The sequence below is a fragment of the Panthera tigris genome, chromosome C2 (genome assembly GCF_018350195.1).
Source record: "Panthera tigris isolate Pti1 chromosome C2, P.tigris_Pti1_mat1.1, whole genome shotgun sequence".
Lineage (NCBI taxonomy): Eukaryota > Metazoa > Chordata > Mammalia > Carnivora > Felidae > Panthera > Panthera tigris.
Window position 1 is genome coordinate 126,741,909 of NC_056668.1, and position 21,600 is coordinate 126,763,508.

The 21,600-nt window shown below is 45.4% G+C and overlaps 1 protein-coding gene across 3 annotated transcripts in view; it reads right to left on the reverse strand.

The window, feature by feature from the left end:
- The window catches only part of EPHB1 (EPH receptor B1), a 322,262-nt gene that overhangs the window by 171,006 nt on the left and 129,656 nt on the right, over positions 1–21,600 (reverse strand). The window lies entirely within an intron of this gene.

The window sequence follows — 21,600 nt, forward strand, 5'->3', positions numbered from 1 at the left end:
CCATGGCAGACTGTGCTTTGGCCCTACAGTGGAGATGGAACAAAGCAGAGACAGGAACATATTCTCAGGTAGGGCCAAAAGAACTCAGTGGACTGGAAGCAGGGCTGGGGAAGATACTGGTAGGAAAGGAATCAAGAATGACCTAACTTCTCTTGATTTGAAACCTGGATCTGTGATGGTGCCATTTACTGAGATGCTAAAGAGTGGGAGCAGTCGATGTGAAGGAGAAAATCAAGAGTTCCAGGTGGGATGCATTGAGTTTGAAAAGTTTATTAGCCATCCTGGGGGACGTGTCAAGTCAGCAGGTGAATATATGACTCTTGAGCTCAGGTCTTGGCTAGAGATGTAAATTCTGAAGTCATTAGCATATAGATGGTATTTAGAGAGATGAGCTTTTTCACTCATTACCAAAATAAAGCACAAAGAGGAGCACCACCCTCCTTTCTGAAGCCATTCCTGAACCTCAAATGAAATGGTGTTGGACCAGAAAGAGGTGTCCAACTGCTTTAAACTGTCAATCCCCAGAGCCCAGTATATAAGACTGAACACATCCTGGTCCAGCACATTGTCTTGTCATATAACTGCAGCTGCCTTTCATGAATTCTCGGAAGAAGCCACATGAGTCCTTCCCCCATCTCAGCTTATTCAAGCCCTACCATCTTTAAAAACTCTTTTAAAAAGTCATTCTAATCTCACAAAGGCTTCCTGTCCTTCACACTAGCTGGAAACAATCTTTCACTCCTCTCTATATCTGCCTTCCTTCAAGATCTTATTGCTTTTAGCCTAGTGCTGTGGTTATGTGGGCACAGTCCCCCTCGGTGAGACTGTGATGTCCCCAGGAGCAGACATTATCTCAGCCTCACCTTTATATCCCAGTACAAACAGGATGGATGTTTGGAACCTGGATCTCCTCAGCAGTTCTACCAGGGAAATATACTTAATTGTTAAAGAAGGTTTACAAGACTTGTGCCAAGGCAGAGCCAGATGAGGTCAGCAAAGGATGGTTGGTGGGGGTCAGGTCTCCTTAGCCTTTGAGAAAGATGCTATACAAGGACCTTTGGGGTCCTTGATGACCCCAAAAAGCCTCCAGGTGTGGGAGGAGAGAGAAAACACAGACCAGATAGACCAACTGGGCCCACTGGCCACACATACAATGCAGTATAATGAACACTTGTCCGTGTGCACCATTTTTTACTATGTGCAGAATAGAGCCTACAGTCTGATGTCCCTTTTCATCTAACTGTCTCAGGTATAGGACTCCCTCTTCCATGCCCCATGTCTCCCACCAACCTTGTTATGCATCAAGCAACTCTCAACCTGTACTTTAGGAATGTAAAATAATGCAAACATTTGTCTAAAACTGCAGCACTGGTGAGTTAAACAGAATATAAGAAGAATATATTATAAAATTATTTTGAGTAAATTAAATTGTTTGTGTATAATTTCTTCCTTCATTACTATTTCTACCCACCCCATCCCAATACTCCTCACAATAATAAGCAAATAACCTGGGCTGATGCAAAAAGAAAGATCACCTTGTAGTGGCCTTGCCAGTCTCTTCCTTACCTCCCTGTGCCTGAGACTCTTTCTAAAACCCTAGGGCTCAGTCTCCCAGTGGCCTGGCCAGTTCTACTGCCAGTAATGCTGGGGGGTAAGCACAGAGACACCTGGCTTTCTCCTTCTGACATGATCAAAGATCAAAGTCCCACTGATCTGTGGGATAGGTCAGATGGATCCTGGGGTTCTTGGCATAGTGGCCCTTAAGTGCTGCCCAAGACAGGAATGTGGGCAGCCCTGAATTTCACATCAGCCAGGAGTGAAAATCAGAAAACCCCACAGGCTGACCAGAGTCTCCCTCCATAACCTAGGTCAGCTTGATGGACTGTTGTAGGCACACCAGTGTGTGAGGTTTACTCAAGGGGACATACTTCTATACACCCGGTTAGATAATGTGGCTCCTGACCCACACAGCATCACACACAGACAGAAGTCTGGCTCCAGGACTGTGGTTTCATTCACATTGTTTGAAATTGGCAACATTTACATTTTACAATATTTCTTTCATAGTTGAACTAATTTAGGAAATGTTGCATAGCACATCCCCCTCCAACAGATTCAGACGATATGTTCTCAGAAAGGCTCTGGAAAATCCCCTAATAAAGAAACCTATTTATGTTTGATTTAGTGTTTCTCAGTCATTCAACCACACAACCACTGTGTCTCACATTTGCAAGGTAATACACTTGGGGAAACACTATTCAACACTTCCATGATCAAACCATTTTAACTTTTGGAAGCATCTATCTCATGTCAGAATGACCCAAGCAATTATCAAAATCTTTAACACAAGGTCACCAATGACCTGTTTCAGAGCAAGAACTAGAGGCTCAGAGTGGTTCAGTGAGTGATAAAGGATCACATAGCTGGTTATAGTAGAACTAATCAAAGGACCCAGATCTCCAGAAACCAGGCCAGTGCTCGGGCTCTGGGAGCACATGTGTGAGCAAGCACATGAGGCCTGAGCCCACAGAACCTACAGTCGGTTTCAATCTAACCTGGCAAAGCCTTACCCAGTTCTGAGGCCTGCTCAGAAGCATGGCCATGGCCATGTGGCTTTCCTCTCCAGAAGACCCAGCACAGGACAGCCACCATTGGCCTGTACTGCTGCTCCAAACTGTCTTCCCTTGGGTTCTATCTAGGTGATTCTCCACGAACTCACAGAAGGCAGGCAGCCTGACAGAGAAGCAGCAGAGAGCCCTTACAGAACCCCTGCTCAGAACTTGCAAAACTGGTGACCCACAAGAAGGTTTGGCTTGGCCCGATTTACAGGCTTTCTTTTGTTTTTGATCGAGGTGAATATGTTAAGAGAGTACACTATAAAAATTAACTCAAATGGATGAAACATCTAAACATAAGAGCTAAAACTATTAAACTCTTAAGAAGAAAACATAGACATAAACCTTTAAGGTCTTTGATTTAGGTAGTGGTTTCTTAGATATGACACCAAAAGCACAAGCAACAAAAAGAAATAATACAGAAATTGTATTTCATCAAAATTAAATGCTTTCAGGGGCGCCTGGGTGGCTCAGTTAGTTAAGTGTCCGACTTTGGCTCAGGTCATGATCTCACGATTTGTGAGTTCAAGCCCCGCATCAGGCTCTATGCTGACAGCTCGGAGCCTGGAGCCTGCTTCAGATTCTGTGTTTTCCTCTCTCTCTGCCCCTCCCCTTCTCATGCTCTGTCTCTGTTTCTCAATAATAAACAAACATTAACAAAAATTTAAAAAAAAATTAAATGCTTTGAGGGTAACCTAGGTGGCTCAGTAGGTTAAGCATCTGACTTCAGCTCAGGTTATGATCTTGCAGTTTGTGAGTTTGTGGGCTTTGTGCTGACAGCTCAGAGCCTGGAGCCTGCTTCAGATTCTGTATCTCCCTCTCTCTCTGCCCCTCCCCCACTCGTGCTCTCTCTCTCAAAAATAAACAAACATTAAACAATGAAAAAAAATTAAATGCTTGGAGCTTCAAACGATGCTAGCAACAAAGTGAAAAGTCAAAACACAGAGAGAAATAAAATAGTTGCAAATCATATATCTGAAAAGGGAATAGTATCTAGATTATATAAAGAGCTCTTACAACTCAACAATAAAGGCAAATTTAAAAATGGGCAAAAAAGTTGAAAGGACATTTCTCTGAAAATGCATCAGTAGTCCCAATAAGTACATGAAAAGATTCTCTATCAAATTAGCCATTAGGGAAACACAATTTATTTATTCATTTAAAAAGTTTATTTATTTATTTTGAGAAGAGAGAGTGCAAGTGGGAGAGGGGCAGAAAGAGGATACCAAGCAGGCTCCACACTGTTAGCACAGAGGCCAACACAGGGCTTGAACCTGCAAACTGGGAGATCATGACCTGAGCCAAAATCAGGAGTTGGACGCTTAAACTGACTGCCATCCAGGCACCCCTAAGCAAATGCAATTTAAACTGGGTGGCTCAGTTCATTAAGCATCTACCTTTGGCTCGGGTCACGATCTCATTCATGGTTTGTGAGCTCGAGGCCTGCGTTGGGCTCTGTGTTGACAGCTCAGAGCCTGGAGCCTGCTTCGGACCCTGGGTCTCCCTCTCTCTCTGCTCCTCCCTCACTCATGCTCTGTCTCTGTCTCTCTCTCTCAAAAATAAACAAAAAAATTTAAACTCATGAGTACCACTTCACACCCACTAGGACAGCTATAATAAAAAAGATGAACAATAACAAGTATTGGAGAGGATGTGGAGACACTGGAACCCTCATACATTGCTGCTGGAAATAAAAAATGGTCCCCCCACTTTGGAAAACAGTTTTGCAGTTCTTCAAAAAGTTAAGCATAGAGCTAGCATATGATCTAAAAATTCCGATTCTAAACCCAAGAGAATTGAAAATATATGTCCATGTGAAAACATATACACAAATGCTTATTATTATTCATAAGGACTAAAAAGTAGAAACAACACAACTTCCATGTTTATGAACACATAAACAAAATGTGGCATATCCATTCAATGGAATATTAATCAGCTATAAAAAGTAATATAGTACAGATACATGCTATAATGCAGATGGCCCTTGACAACATTACGCAAAGTGAAAGAAGCTAGTTACAAAAGACCACATATTACATGATTCCATTTATATGAAATATCCATGGTGGGTAAATCCATAGAGACAGGAAGTAGATTAGTGGTTGCCAGGGGCTGAGGGGGAGGAGGAAATGGGGAGAGCCTACTAATGGGTATGAATTTCTTCTTGGGGTGCTGAAAATATTCTAGAATCAGATAGTGGTGATGATTGCACAAATTTGTGAATATACTAAAAACCACTTTCAAAGGTTTTGGTATGTGAAATAGAGAGGAGAGGAGGGGAGAGGGGAGGGGAGGGGACAAGAGGACAGGAGGGCAGGGGAGAGAAGGGGATGGGGAGGGGAGGGAAAAGGAGGGGAGGGGAGGGAAAAGGAGGGGAGGGGAGGGGAGGGGAGGGGAGGGGAGAGAGGAGGGGAGGGGAGGGGGAAAGGGAAGGGGAAAGGAGGGGAGATGGAAGGGGAAGGGAGGGGAGGGGAAGAAGGAGGGAGAGGAGGGGATGGGGGAGGGAAAAGGAGAGGAGGGGAGGGAAAAGGAGAGGAGGGGAGGGAAAAGGAGAGGAGGGGAGGGAAAAGGAGAGGAGGGGAGGGGAGGAATGTGCACGCACACTGGCACTTCCATCCTTCCCCATTGCCTTGCTCCTTGCTCGGCCCTCATAAGCACTACATCTGAGAACTGTGGCCAGAAATGATTCTCACCTTATGCATGAGCACACTGGGGCCCAAACAGGCCACAGAGACTTGACCAAGGTCACACATTAGCAGTGGCACCGCTGGAACCAGGGACCGGATCCCCATACCTCAGGGCCCTTAAGAGCCTATGCAGCTTCTCTAGGAATTTAAGACCTTGAAATGTCTACATTATCACCACCCTCACCTACTCCCACTAGGAAGCAAGACTCCACCATTCCTAAAACCAAGTAAAAACCCTGTGCCCATGCAACAGACACTGATAGCAAAGCCAGGAGGCTCAGCAACTTTTGATCCCTGAAGCTCCTGTGGGGTGCAAGCCACCGCCTGTGCCTCACTTTCTCCTCCTTGGTTACCCTCCTCCTTTCCTCCCCGCTCTGTCCCCTTCCTCTCTCTTCCCCTCTCCCCCCTTTTGCGTTAAGTTGTTTCAAGCAGGTGGGGGTTCACTCCTCCAGTAATGCCAAATCAGGAGACCTCCCTGTAATGGGGTGAGCTGCCGGGGATCAGGCCTACAGGAGAAAAGTGACCCATGTCATAATATCCCATATAACGCGGTACTTCAGGCACTCTCGGCGACACCTGAATTCTAAATGTCAGCCTAGTCGCTGTGAAGCAGTAAATGGTTGTATTCACTCAGAGTGGACTCCTTCTGTAATAACATTGTTCCTACCTCAGAAGTAAACCTTGTCGAGAAGCTGAACATATGATCCCTGGTTTTATCACGGAACAGAATTTGGACAAAAGAATCTGCTACATCACAGGGACCAAGCTGAGATACTGCACGTAGGTGCACTGCACAATTTCTTTGATAATAGCCACAAGGATCATTGTCATGAATATGAGTGAGGAGTCAAGTTTAAAAACAAATTGCTTCTCCCACACCACTTCCCCCAAACTGGATTCTGTGAGGTGTCATCAGGTGTCATCAGGTGTTCTGAGGAGAAAAGCTTCCTGTGGCAAGAAGAGTTTAGGAAACGATTAATACTAAATACCCTTCCTGGAGTCTTAAGGAGCACACTGGGATACAAAACGGTCTGTGGAGTCCTGCAAAAGAACCCCCCCTCCTAACACACACACCATCTTGTTCTGGCCACAGACCCCTTTCCCCAGAACCCCTGTGTCAGCTGAAGGAACAAGAGCTCTGTGGCGCGTAGGCAGGAGATGCCATGTCTGAACCAAGGTGCAAGGCGGTGGAGGGGGAGGGCGGCCAGTGGTGAAGGAGCAGGTTGAGCTTCTGATGCCGGGGATGGTTGAACAGCAGTGGCCAGTAAGGTGTTTGATAGACTCCGGGCTGACACACAAAGGTGGGACGAGGAGGGTGGTGGGAGGAACCCTCGGGGCTGCGGAACGCCACGTGCCCCTCAGGAGGTTTACGTGGGAAGAGGGCCGGGGATGCCGCTCACACTGTTTTTACAGCAGGAGGAGAGCCACGCTTAGGAGATCCACATTGGTGGGGAAAGCAAGCTAGCAAGGAAGCCCCCGGTGTGGCCAGGCCCTCCTCCCCAGGGCCTGTGGTGGCTCACTGGCAGCAGAGGAGGGAGAAGGGAGGAGAGGAGGGCAGAGCTCACTACCCTGTCAGGCAGGCGACCATTTCCATTCACAGCACACAGCACCCAGCAGCAGAGGGGCTGGACACCAGTGCTGAGACAAGGACACTTCATTCACCTATGCTACATTCATCGAGACAGAGGAAGAGCAGAGGGATGAGGGAGACAAGGAGGCACACAGAACACAGCAGCCCGCACCCAGATGCACAGGGCTCCAGTGCTCAGCTCAGTATGGCTTTCTCCAGCTTCTGATGTGGCTGCTTCACTCCCCTCTTGCCCTCTCTGTGCCCGTCCACCATCTGCCTGACCCACTGCTTCTGGGGTTTGGGTGAGCCCCAGAGAACCCGTACCAGCTTCGGAGGCGCTGCCTCCGGGGCGAAATCCCAATGTTTCGGTATCTGATTGCTCTCTACAGCTGATCAAATGTGATTTTCCAGTTGAGAGAGAAAAATAAACTCACTAAAAGAAGGGAGCTCAAATGAAGCTAACGTAAAAGACAAAGCCGCAGCACAGAGCCTCACTGGGTGGGGGCTCAGCCCGGCAGCCTAGGTTGTCTGGGGCTTTCAGTAAAGGCAACCAAGGACAGGATTTTGTTTATATCCTACAGATATATGCATGCATATATATACAGTACATGTGTATATACAGACGTATGCATACCTACGACAGAAGTGCACTTTTATTAAAGAATCCAATTTTGAGATCAGAAAATGTGGTCATCACGCTCAGAAAACCTGCAAGGGAGAAACAGTGACCAAAGCCATGGGAGTTGGGGGACAGAACCCCTCTGAAAAGCTGGACAGGGGAGCCTGGAGAGAAGGCGGGACAGGGCAGGGCACCTGCAAGCATAACAGATAGAACAGCACAGCAGAGACGGGTCCTCCATGGGCCCAGGAGGGTGGTTTGAAAAATGCATGGGGCTGGGGGTTGGGGGATGTGGGTTCTGGGGGACGTGAAAACCCCACTGGCAGGGCACACCAGAAACTCCTCAAAGGACAAAGGAATAATAGAGAGGGAAACGAGAGAGAAAGGAAGAATAGGGCACTGTCCCTGAATGATGCAGAATGAACCCAGTGGTCACAGCGCTGGACGCTGAGGGCTCATGAGGCTCCCACAGAGCCTGCTCTCCATCCCTTTCACCTGCCCCCAGGCCCCTCTGGCCTGTAATCTCTTGCTCTTTGACCCCCTCCCTTATAAGCCTTCCTTGTTTAGGGACTTCTCATGGAAAAGACACTCTCCAAAGATATCCTGAGCTGCATGTGGCACGGGGAGCCCATCTGTGTAACCAGGATGCCTCCAAGCCTGGCTCCTTTTCCAGTCCCTGCCTCACCTGCTCCTGCGCTCTGAGGCATCAAGAAGGATGTGGCCATGCTGTGTTGGGGTGGGGTGTGGGGGGGTGTCTAATGGTTTCTCCAAGGTACCAAGTAATGATTTTAATCAGAGGTTACTGAGCAGGTCCCAAGGGGATTCTCGATCTGGCCACTCTGCCTAAGTGAACGTCCTTCTCCCAGCCTCCATGAGTGGTATTGAGCAGAGCTGAGGAGGGGCAGGCCACCCTCAGTCTGCACTTGGGCAGGAATCTCCTCTCAGCAGGGGTTCAGGCCTTCTATCCCCTCCCATACTCCTCAGGCTCCCTGCTTGCAAGTCGGCCCCGCTCTCAGAGCTGAGCACCCCCACCACCCAGCCACCACCCCTCTCCGCCATCTGTCTTTGAGGGCTCCAAGAAACCCCAAGCATCTCTGTGTGGCAAATGCATTTGGAAGCATGAAATCTGTTGGAAATCTAATGAGACCAGAGTAGAATAGAAAGACATAATTTAACTTCTCTCTCTCAGTTCTGGATATGACGCTGCCATCTCATGTCTGCCTTGTTGTGGCCCTGCCTTTGCTCAGGAGAGCCCCAGGGCACAGTGAGCACACCTGAGTCAGTCTCCATGCCAGCTCCGACCCTTATGGGGAAATCTGCTGCCTCTAGGGTAAAAACACAGAGTGTCACATCCGCTTTGCCCATGACAGGCCCTTCCGGAGGCTCTAGAGAGTTCAAGTGCCCACTGAGGAGGACGCATTCTGGGAAGAGCCTAGCAGGGCTGTTCCGTCTAAAGGAAGGAGGGGTGTGTTAAAAGTCCACAAAGCTTCTTCAGCGGGGGACGCAGAGGTGGCCCAGGGGGTGAGCAGGGGCACGAGCACTGCAGGAGGGGGCCTCACCCCTCCTGCCTGTGTGCAGTGGTGGGCACCCACCCTGTGGGGACTTCAGAGGCAGAAGGATCCAGCTCTGCAGGGAGCAGCTCAATGCGCAACAGTGATGTACAGGTTCCCTGGTTCCATGGTCACTGGCATTGGTGGACTGGGCTCAGAAGTAGACACCGTTCCTTCTCCGGGGAGTTAGCGTCTGACAGGCAGGCTACTGGTGCTAAGACAGAAGAGATGAAAAGGCTGTGGGCCAGGCTATAGGGGGATGTGAAGGAGAACCCCAGGTGGAAGAGCACCTAGGCAAGCACTGCATTTTTCCTGTCTCCCTATCCTCTGGGCCACAGGACACGAATGGGGACTTCCCTACAAGCATGGAAGAATGAGGTCCATTCTCAGACCTGGGCTGTGGAGGCCTCAGCATAGAAATGACAGCAGCTATCCCTGATGGCACCTCCCAAGTGTCAGGCTGGGGCCAGGCCTGGACTGGATGGGCCCGTTCATCCTCAGAGCTGGTCTCTGGCACTTGCTAACTGAGTGGTCATCAAGGACAAGTCCCAGTCATTTAATTTCCTTGTACCTTATGTGTGCTCATCTTTAAAAAATGGGAATCATGGTTATCAATTCCATATGGCTGCTTCAGAAACAACCAGCCAGCACTTAGCATAGGGTCTGGCTCACGGGATGGCTCACTAGATGTAAGCCAGCATTATGATCGAGTCTTTCCTAAATATGTACCCCAAAAGGCAGACGAGATGTAGGTACAATATGTTCTTTTAAGTGTTATGCATAGTCATTTTATGAAAAGCAGATTCAAACCAAATGTCCAACATTACGGAAATTGTTTTGTATGTGATATTATACCCAAAGGTAGACAGCCAAATGGACAGCCATTAAAAATAAGGTTCATGATTTTTTATATCAAAATGCTTAGACTAGATTGTTAGGCACAAAATGCTAATGAACTCGAAGAAGAGGCTACAAGATAAAGTAAACACACCAAAATATTAACAGAAATTTGGGTAGTATTTTGCCTACTTCTTTATTATGTTTAGCTTCTTAAGTTTTTGACAGTAGGCATCTGTTAATTCCATATTTTAAAAAATCTTAATTTACTTGAATAAAAATAAGGAAAATTGAGAGCCAGAGAAATATCATGTAGGACATAAGCAGCTATAAGGCCAGGGGAAGCATAAGGACAGATGTATGCCTTTGGAAGGAAGCATCTCTAAAATCAGGAAAACACGCAGAAAGGGAAAGATAAACCCATGCAGAGAAGAAGAAAATTGAATCTATAATAAATTTGAGTTTATAAGGAATAAATATGCAGTGTTTGTGGAAATTGTGTTGCATCTGGAAAAAGGAACGATAAATATGTATACGATGTAAATCTTTTATGATAAATCTGTGAAGATCCGACGAGCTAACATCCACACTAGTTGGTGCTGTGCAAAGTCCAAGGCTGCCTGCAGATGATCAGGGTGCTTGGCTGCAACAATGGCAAGTTCAGCTGGCCATGCTCTGAGATGCTCACCCTCCTTCACCTGCGTGTGATGCCAGGATGCCCTCCAGGGCAGAGGGAAACAGATGCTCAGCTTATAGCACTCTCATCCTGAGCCTTCCTAGCACCCGCCCAGAAAGGTCTCCCAGAAAGACCATCCTGCTCCAGGTCCAGGTAAAGCCCCCTCTCTGGAACAGACCCAGGATTTAAGGGCTGAAATGGAAAAGAAATGATCATCTACAAGAAATGAATTTTGTGCTAGGTGCTGTGCAGAGAACTGGAGGGCCAGTAGGGAGTGGGACACGTGTGGTCTCCTGGAGCTTAAATCAGTGTCAAGGTACCTTGTGCCGGGTCAGACCAGAGCAGGTGCCTCATGTCTTGAACGAATGAGTGGAATAACATAAAAATTTTCTCATTCACTGTTTGGTGAGAAACAGAGTGTATCTCCAGAAAAACAGAACCAACAGGCTGAGTGTGTTTGTGTGTGTTAGAGTGTAGAAAGAGAGAGAGATTTTAAGAATTTGGCTTATGCAATTACAGAGTCTGACAAGACCAAAATCTGGAAGATAGGTCAGCAAGCTAAAGACCCAGGAAAGTGCTGTAGCTCAAGTACAGAAGGCGTCTGCTGGCATAACTCCCTCTTCCTTGGGGGATGTCAGTATTAAGAAAAAACAAAAAACAAAAAACAAAAAAACGAACAAACAAAAAAACCCTCTTCAACTGATTGGATGAGGTCCACCCATGTTAAAGAGGGTAATCTGCTTTACTCAAAGTCTATAGCTTCAAATGTGAATCTCATCTAAAAATAAATACCTTCACAGAAACATTTAGAATAATGTTTGACAAAACACCCAGATACTGTGGCCTAACCAAGTTGATGTAATAAATTAACCATCACACCAACCTTATACTTTCACAAATGAGGAAAAAACAAAGAAAGAAAGAAAAGAAACAGGTCCTTGGAGACAACAGGTCTTGCCTAGAGAACTAGCTGGCAGATCCTAAACTCAAATTCAACTGTATGTCTAAGTGATTTCTCTCTTCTAGTTTTTACTTCTTAAATAAAAGCATTTGTTTTCTCTTTTTCTTTCTCTAACCAGCCCTTCCCTCCAAGTGAGAAGACTGATTTCCAGAGTTTATTCAAACTCAGAGACTAGCTATCATTTTGATAAATTTTCTAGACCTTCCAAAAATATTCAATCAACACACAACAGAGAGGCATGCATTCTGTCGTTGGGCCCATTCCATGAGTCCAGTTCAGCCTCATAATACCCACAATCTTTTTACATAACCCCAGTTTGATGTCTGCTGTGACCAAGGCTGAATATTGACTGGCTCTCTCGGCGAGGATCTGGAGTTTTTTTCCTAAAGGCTCAAACAGGACCAATTCCTGCCTGCCTAGGACAGATTCACGCATTCTGGCAAAGGGTTGTACTAAACTATTAGGTTGATCTGTATGAAACTGCTGATATTTGACCTACAGAAATAGCATTTTCATATAGTCCAAGAAAAAAATGAGCTCATCTTTTCCTGGTCAGACCTCACCTTCCTCAGTGTCCTGTTTTCCGTGAAAAGAGAATTATCCACTCCCTCAGTGGACAGGAATGAAAGATGCTGTTATTAAAAACAATCTAAAGTGATTTGAGAAGTGACAGCATCTCTTAGAGCAATGAGGTAATGCATCCAGCCTGCCTTCTCTGCCGTTTAACTTCCTGACAGGAGGCACGGAACGTGAACAAATTGATTGTCCTGTACAAAGTCAAGTAAATAAATAGCAATGCTTAATGCAATCATTTTCCATATTGCCTCATCAAAACCCATGCAGTCAAAGCCATTTATGAATTACGTAGGTCCCTACTGTTGTCATCTTTTCAGCATGTTGCTCTCAGAGATGCCTGCGGGTGGGGAAAATAGGAGAGCAGGTGCTAATCAATCTTGAGACTATGATCAGAAATGATTTCGAAAGATGACAGCTTGCTTGAGCCATTCCAAAATTTCCAAGGGGAAACCTCCAAGGAACTAAGTCATTAACACAGGGATAGGAAGGAGGTTGGGGGGCAGTTTATTATTAGAGAATCACTACCTTGGTGCCTTTGTCCTGCTTTAGGTTTTCAAAGAAAAAATAAGCAAACATGGCAAAGAAGAGAAGGTGATTAAGGACCCAGGCCAAGAGTAAGGGTGGGTGAGAATGAACTGATTCTTCAAATCTAGCTTGTTGCCCTTCTTATTGCCCTTCCTTTGGCCATTCTCAAAGATTAGATAACAGAGCCCGGAAAGTCTGGGATAGAAGGACTCTTAGATATGGTGGTGGACACTTGAGTTATTCCATCAGAAACTAGGATAGATCAGAGGCTCTCAGGAGATGCTCCTGAATGAGGTGAGACCCACAGCTGCATGTGGCAGAAACCATGCCCTAGTAACCAAAGGCCACTCACCTCCATGTGGAAAGGAAGGGCCCCAGGAGGACAGTGCCTACTACGTTGATTATTAGGCTGTGACATGATGACAAAAGTATGAAAATGCAGTCTTAATAAAGATAAATTTATTTTCATCAAAAGCACTGTCTTTTATTACTATGTCCTTGCCACTTTGGGGGATGGGGATTAAGGTGTCTTCTCTTTTACAGAATTAACAATGGCTATAGATGCTCATTATATTTTCAATGGCTTCATAGGGGTCATATCTAACTGAAAGAGTAAGCTATAAAACCAAGACATAAGGCAAAAGCCATACAGTATAATCCTAGGAAGCCCCTCCAACAGCCATCATGACCTCCATGCATACATGATAGCTTGTGTGCATTCCTGTATCATTCCTTCTGTTTTGTTCTTATATAAGTTTGAATGCATGTAACAGAAAACCCACTGCACTTGAGCTTAAACTCACATTGGCTGTGAATATTAAAAGATAAGGGGGAGGAAGGCTTCACTTCCAGGGTGAGGCCCTTCACGCTGCTTGTTCTGGGGTACCCTCAGAAGCTCACAGCAGAGCAACATTGTGGACTCAGAGCCCAGTCACTTTTTGCCCCATCTCAGGTTTCTAACCAGGAAGAACACTCAGAACAAAGTTCAAAGGTCTAGAAATTAGTCCATGACCCCTGCATTCCTCATAGGAAGGAGGCATGGCTTATGCCTCTGTCCCCACATAGAGCCTTGTACAAAGTTAGTGTTCACGACTATTTGACCAATGAATTAATGAATGAACAGCCAAATTCTTACTCCTCTTTGATCACATTTTGAGGACTTAACAACCAAGCCCACAGAGGAAGGAAGCAGGAATGAATTGACTTCGTGCTTCCTTACAAAGCTGGAAGAACCAGAAGCCACAGGAGTCCCATAATCAAGGGCCCCTCAGCCCTGCTGTGGAGGCCATGGGCCCCAGAACAGAGGTCTCACTATCCACCCAATGGGACTAGATCCCAGCATGAGTCTGCCCATGGCAGAGTGGTAGGTGCGAAGACTTGGCTATGGTGCTCCCTTATGCCCCATGACACATGCTTCAAACCTAAGGTCATGGGCCCTTAGTGAGAGGAGAGACTTTCTAAGACTTGACAAAAGACAGGCTAAAAATGGCTTCCTTCCCCTGCTCCCCTGAGACCTCAATCTGCAGTCACACCTGGCCTCCCTAGCACCATTGTCCTCCACCAACTGTTAGAACAATCTCAAGTTCCCCCATGCTCTCTCTTAAAGCCATCACCCCACTCTGTGGCTCTTCACTTTGCTGATACAGTTTGGTATCTGCCAGCTCCACATCAATTCACTCCCTCAGCAACCCTCAAACACTCATTTTCCATCTAGAGCAGTATTCTCAATGGTGGCACTACTGACATTTGGGGCCAGACAATTTTCTCTTGTTGGGGGCTGTCCTGTGCATTGCAGGATGTTCAGCAACAGCATCTCTACCACTGTTTGCCCATACACCCTCCACTTTTGACAACCAAAAGCCAAATTTCCTCCTGGGGGAAAAGGGGAAAAAATGCCCCTGTTTGAGAACCATTGGTCTAGAATAAAAACAAGCTGCCATAGGGTGTGAATAAATGTTTGTTGAGAGAAAGAACAAATGAACAGAGAAATGAATATATGAATGAATCAATGAATCAATGAATCAATGAATCAGTCAATCAATCATTCAATGCACTGGAGAGGAAGCATACTGCCTCCAGGGAACTCTGGGTACATAAACTAAAAGCTGTAGGCAGAGAAGCAGTTAATAGGTCAGCGAGTCCTACTGAGACCCTGAATTCTCAATGGGCTTTTGCTGACTGTGCAGTTTGATGCATTTCCAATTAACAAGAAGACTTGCAGATGCCAATGGACCTTCAATAGGGTCACAGGAATGGGGCCTCTGATAAGCCAGACTGCAGAATGTGACACAGGGAAGCTCAGGCACCTGTCTGCCAAGGCGCTGATTCATTTTCTTTGTCAAGTTGCAATTTGGAATGACAGTTTCTCACCTTCTGTTTCCCCAGCTGCCATTTGCAAAGGTTACTTGCTCTAATTTGCTCGGCATTTCTCCTCTCTTGACCTCTCTCGAAGCTCTCACTTCTCTTCCTCCCTCTCCCTCCATCAGGGCCTTTTCTAAAGTTGACTAAACTGTTGGGTGCTGTCCCTCACTGAGGTATGACCAGTGAACCTGTGCAGCTAAAGGTCAGCAGACTTTATTTCATCAGGAAGGAAAAGGAAACAAGGTTCAGGGATCTGGCCACACACTGTCCTTCCTCAGCTTTCTGGGAATCTCTGTTCCCTCTCCAACCCAACCACACTCCTCATCCTGGGCTTGGGGCCACAGAATGTGGCCAAGGGCTGGGGCTGTGGACAAGGAAGTCGTTCAGTAAGATGTAAAATAGTCTAGGCTTTCTTGTCCTTTAAAGTAAGTATAGGTTGAAGCACCTGGGTGGCTCAGTCAGTTAAGCATGGGACTTCAACTCAGGTCATGGTCTCATGGTTCATGAGTTCAAGCCCTCCATCAGGCTCTGCAGTGACAGCATGGAGCCTGCTTGGGTATCTCTCTGTCCTTCTCTCTCTGCCTCCCCCCACTCATTCTCTCTCTCTCTGTCTCTCAAAATAAATAACCTTTAAATTAAATAAAATAAAGTAAGAATAGGTCCCATTTGGTGAGAGCCTGCTTAGGCATTGCCAACCATTTTATGAGTATTATGTAATCTGTCAGCAACCTTATAGAGTAAGAGTTTTATTCTTCATTTTTTTTTAAATGTTTATTTATTTTTGAGACAGAGAGAGACACGAGGAGGGTTAGAGAAAGGGAGACACAGAATCCGAAGCAGGCTCCAGGCTCCGAGCTGTCAGCACAGAGCCGATGCAGGGCTCGAACTCATGGACTGTGAGATCATGACCTGAGCCGAAGTCGGATGCTTAACCGACTGAGCCACCCAGGCACCCCTATTCTTCATTTTACAGAAGAACAAAAGGGATTTAAAACTTCTCAAATTCAAGGGTGCATCAGAATCACCTGGAGGGCTTGTTAAACCACAGATTGCTGGGCCCCATCTCCAGAGTTTCTGATGCAGTAGGTCTGGGCTGGGGCCTACAAATTTGTCTTTCTCAATCAGAGGATTAACACTTTACACTAGAAATCAAGTCACTTACTCAAATCACACATTTGTCAATGGGAAGATATATGGGAAACAGGTTTCTTGTATGGTAGAATCTGATGTCATACCTGGCATCATTTCAGGTAACTTTGTGGGTCAACAGACCCCATTGTTATAGATGGAGAGACAATCTAACATTCATCACCCAATTCATTAAATATTTACCAAACATCTATCCCATGCCCTGCCATGTGCTAGCTGCTGGGGATGCAAACAAAAATGGGAAGCTTTCCTCCATGAGTTTACATGTCCAGAGAAGGAGAAAGGTACACAACACCAATAACTGTAATAAAGTGTAGGTAGAGATATTGCTCAGAAAGAACAAAGCATTTGTTATAAATTTGTTGATTTTTTTTTGTCTCAGGGCCCCTTTACATTCTTAAAAATTTTTGAGGACCCCAATAATAAATTCATTGCATGTGCACACAAATAACAGATTTTTATTCTAAAAATATATTTTTGAAAAAAGGTAAAAAGGCTGGCAGTGCCTTATGGTTTTGCAAATCTCTTTATATTTGGCTCAACCGAAGACAGCTGGATCCTTCTGCTTCTGAATTTAATATGATGTAATATGCCATTTTAATTGCAATATATGAAGAAAATTAATAAAAGAAAAAAAGGAAAAAAGGGAAATAAGGAAAAAAGGAAAAGAGGTGGTCATTACTGTAGCCTTTTCAGATGATTGAGGATATTCTTCTTTGATACTACACGAAAACTCAGGAAGTTTAGCTGTAATATGGAATCTTAAATCTGATCAATGAAAATTTTGCACTCACATTGCATTAGAATGCATTCATCTATTTTGAGTTTCCAAAGAGACTTTTATGTATGCTTGATTTGTTCACATCATGTATTGGCCATTTGGCAAATATCAGTACAATGAGTTATGAAGATCTTCCAAATATTGACACATTACATCATACAGTATCAAAAAACTATATTCATTAATACTCCTCTTTAAAAATGGGAAGCTCTCAAGTTGCTAAAACTCTGATTTTTACTTGAAAGCTCAAATTTTATCATTAGCATCCAATACCTTCAGTGGTTTTCATTGGAATGGTAAGCTCACTCTTTTATTTTCAAGGCAATATCTGCCAAATATCCAAGTCCAAATAGCTATAATTTGTTTATCTGACATTCTCTCAACTGAAAATGATGTTCCTTGAAAGAAAAGTGGCTAGTTCAGCTTGCAACTCAAATAATCATGAGTGCTTTTCCTTGAGATAACCATAATACTTCAGGATGCAGCAGAAGTATCTTATTTGAACTTACCATTTTGTCACATAGAATGATAAAAGGGCATGTATTCAAGGATCAAGACTTAAAAAAATTACTTTTACTGCTTCATCAAGGAAATTCTTTTTTTTTTTTTTTTTGAGACAGAGAGAGAGACAGAGAGACAGAGAGCAGGGTAGAGGGGCAGAGAGAGAGAATCTTAAGCAGGCTCCACTCTCTGCAAAGAGGACACAGGTCTCAATCCCATACCCTGAGATCATTCCTGAGCCAAAATCAAGAGTCGGACATGCAACTGACTGAGCCACCCAGGTATTCCCATCAAGGATATTCTTAAGTAAAACTGACACTAGCTTTTTCCTAGGAGAGGGGTTGTTTGGTTTCTTTTTATGAGTGATTGTTCGTAAAGAAGAGAATGACTGCGAGAACACTTTGGTACCACTGCTTTAATTCTTGCTTTGGCAAGAATTAAGAATACCAGGTTTGGGGCGCCTGGGTGGCTCAGTCAGTTGGGCATCCGACTTCAGCTCAGTCATGATCTCACGGTCAGTGAGTTCGAGCCTCACATCAGGCTCTATGCTGACAGCTCGGAGCCTGGAGCCTGCTTCAAATTCTATGTCTCCCTCTCTCTCTGCTCCTCCTCTGCTCATGCTCTGTCTCTTAGAAATGAATAAACATTAAAAAATTAAAAAAATAAAAAAGAATACCAGTTTCAGTCAGGTAGATTCAATTTTTACCCATAATCCATGCAAACATCAACCCAGTAAGAGGCACCTAGGTGGCTCAGTCAGTTAAGTGTCTGACTCTTGATTTCAGCTCAGGTCATGATCTCACAGTTCATGGGATAAAGCCCCACATTGAGCTCTGAGCTGACAGTGCAGAGCCTGCTTGGGATTCTCTCTCTCTCTCTCTCTCTCTCTCTCTCTCTCTGCCCCTTCCCCATTCTCTCTCTCTCTCTCAAAATAAATAAACATTTTAAAAAATAAAGTATCAACACAGAAAAATAGGCAAGTGGCATGCAAGTTTTATTATCAAGATAGATCTGGCCTTGAAGACCTCCTAAAAGGAACCCTTAGGGAGGTCCATAGATCACACTTTGAGAACCTCTGGAGCATTAAATTCCTCAGCATTTTTCAAACTTTTCCTGAATACCTACCTATCTTGTTCATACTCAGCCTTGTCTCTGAGATGTTTCAAGAGATTAAATACATCAAGAAAAGAAAACACAAAGGTGAACATGTAGGGGAAACACATTTCAGGGAAGATAGTCTTTATTGCAATGCATGTGCTAAGCATATAGCTGAATTAAGCAAGCAGCTTAATTTAGCTTCAAAGGCAGCATTTTAAAAACAACCAAATGTGTTACGACATTACAGACCCAATTAATATGTTTTCTAATAATAATCGGTACCATTTGTTAAACATTTACTATGGGAAGACACTGTGTTGAGACCTCAGCCTATGTTATCCTGTCTGATCTTTCCAACAACCCTATGAAACAAATATAATTACCTCCATTTACAGGCCAGAAAAGTAAGACTCGGAGAGGTGAAGTGATGTGCCCTGTATTAAACAGCAGTAATAAGAGAGCAGAACCGCGATTATGAACTTGGTTCCGTCTGACCAGGAAGCGGTGCGCTCAGGGCCTCTGCTCTGCAGTCCCTCAGGCACAGCTGACCACACTGCTGAGCCGAAGTTACCCTGCTGCTCGCCGGGGGCGAGATATTGACCTGCATCCGCGGGGACCATCCCTCGGGGCAGATGCAGGCACAGCTGCTCTCCCCCAGGACAGCCCAGCTCTGCCGCAAGATGGGTCCCTTTCCCTCTACCTGTCACAGAGCCAATGGCGGCAGCAAGCAAACCATAGGGTCCCCCAGCATACTTACGATATACACAGAATTGTCTGCCCCTTGACATCCTGGGGAACTGCAGCAAATACAGGCAACAAATATAATCAGACCTCCGTTGTTGTTTTTTTTTAATTAGTGGTTTGAGTGTGAGACAAATTCAGTTTTAATTAGAACTCGTTTGTTGATAAATTCACTACTCAGGGTATACATTACACAAAGTCTCTGACTGTCCTTCTCACTCTGAGGTGAGTCTTCACCCTCTACCCCCAGTCAAATGTCAGCCTGGGAAGAGTGAAGTCCCGAGGAGACTTGATGGGCAGGGCTGGCATGGGCTCCCTGGGAAGCCGGCATGCCCTGTTCTCAGTGCTCCCACTTTACTGTCCTCCCCCTGGGTTTTGGACAACGTGCAGCTCCGCCTCTCTTCTGCTTCTTCCTCCACAAGCAGTAACTCAAGAAAAGACCCAAGGAGAACAGTATGAGGTACAGGGTCCAACCAGCCACAAGGTGCCATCCACACTGGAGGCAACTGTATGTCCATGGATGCCAAAGACTTCCACCAGAGGAATGCATCTTGGGAATTTCTGGGATGGAGACGGAGCAGGACCTTCCATGGTAGAGGACAGGGAGTCCTCAGGGCATCCCAAACCAGACACAGTGACAGATGCCTCCCTAGAAAGGGAGGTCAGGGGAGAAGGTATGGAGGGGCAGAGGCAGGAAGAGAGGAAAGCTGATGCCAGGAGTCTCCATCCCAGACCTTGGCCCCAGGGAGGCCCAGGGGCATAAACGTGCCTCATGGAGGGTTTCACATTCTGAGACAGATATTTGTACACAAGAGAGAGCCCTGTTCTAGCCTTGATTAAGCTTGAGCCTGGTTTACTAACAGTTAAAACATCAGAGAGAAAAGTACCTAACTATATTTAGGGGCTCAGATATTCTATATTCTTTTTGAATCGAGAGTAGCATGTAAACAAGAAAATAAAATCTGAGTTAACTTCTTTATCTCCAATTCAATAGTCTAGTATTTGCTGTTTGGCATGGAGAGCTATTACTATGCTTAAAGACAGGGCATTAGGGGAATGAATCATGAGGTTTCTCCAGATAAGCTGAAGAATGCACTTGCTGTTTGGACAGACCAGATAATAAGGCATAATAAGGCGCACCTTGCCTACCTGGGGCCACTGATGTTAGTGCAAGTGAACTCCTTGAGAGGGAACCATCATCCCAGTGAAGGCTGCCTTGCAGATGCAGCAAAAGTCAGGTCACTGTGCAAGACCCGACCTCCACTGCAGGAGAGGCAGTGCTCCGCAGGAAGGGTTACAGATTTAGCAAACAGGATACAGGATGCCTACCCAGGTGAATCTGAATTTCAGTAACATTTTTTAGTGTAAGTACATCCCAAAGATGGCACAGGACATGTACCGAAAAATCATTCTTTGTGAGAACTCCATTTGGGACATACTTATACTAAAAGGTTATTCACTGCTTATCTGAAATTTGAATTTAACTGGAAAGTCTGCATTTTGTCTGGCCACCCTATCCTCATGGTCTCAAATCCTGGGCTTCCAATTTTCACCTTCCTGCTCATGGTACCTGGCAGTCTGGAGCTTCCTTGCCATTTTCAGAGGAGTGGGTTGTTCAGGGCTGTGAGGGGAGGCTAAGACCAAGGGGTTCCTCATGCAAGTTGGAATACTTGCATTCGAAAAACTCCATTTCACACAGGCAAAGAACCCAGCAACACAGCTCACATTTCCGTGAGCTGCAGAAGCTTCCCCAGGCACTTCATGCTTCTCAACATCCCAGCAGTTCTGAGCCACACAAGTAAACTCCATGGGTACCCAGGGGAGGAATGGGGAACGAGAGGGCCAGGAGCTATTCTTTCCAGGGCAGAGACGAGAAGGAAGGAAACTAATTGCGGCTCCATAATTTTAAGTAATTCAACCAACATGCCCACCACGACATGTTGCAGAGTGGATACATCCTTCCCCTCCTGGTTTACAGAAACCCAGGGAAGGGGCCCTAGGCAGTGGAAGACATCCCCTACCAGCAGGGAATATTTTGACACAAAAGAAAATCCCCTCTGAGGGGATTCATTAAATAAAGTCCAGGCTGAGCCTTTCCTAAGGGGCTCCAGGCCTTCCACACTGGATGCTCACTAATCCCCATAAAATTCCAATGCTGTAAGAAGGGGAAGGAATTATAGATGTAAAATTGTTATCAGGAGGATTCAGGTGGATTTCTCCTCGTCCACTTCCCCTATCTCCTCCTCCTCCTTGTCAAGCTATAAAGAATAATGCCTTGCACTCATAGAGTGCCTTACAGTTTAGAAAAAGCTTTCCGGGCATTACTTTGAGGCTGGGCAGTGCAGTGACC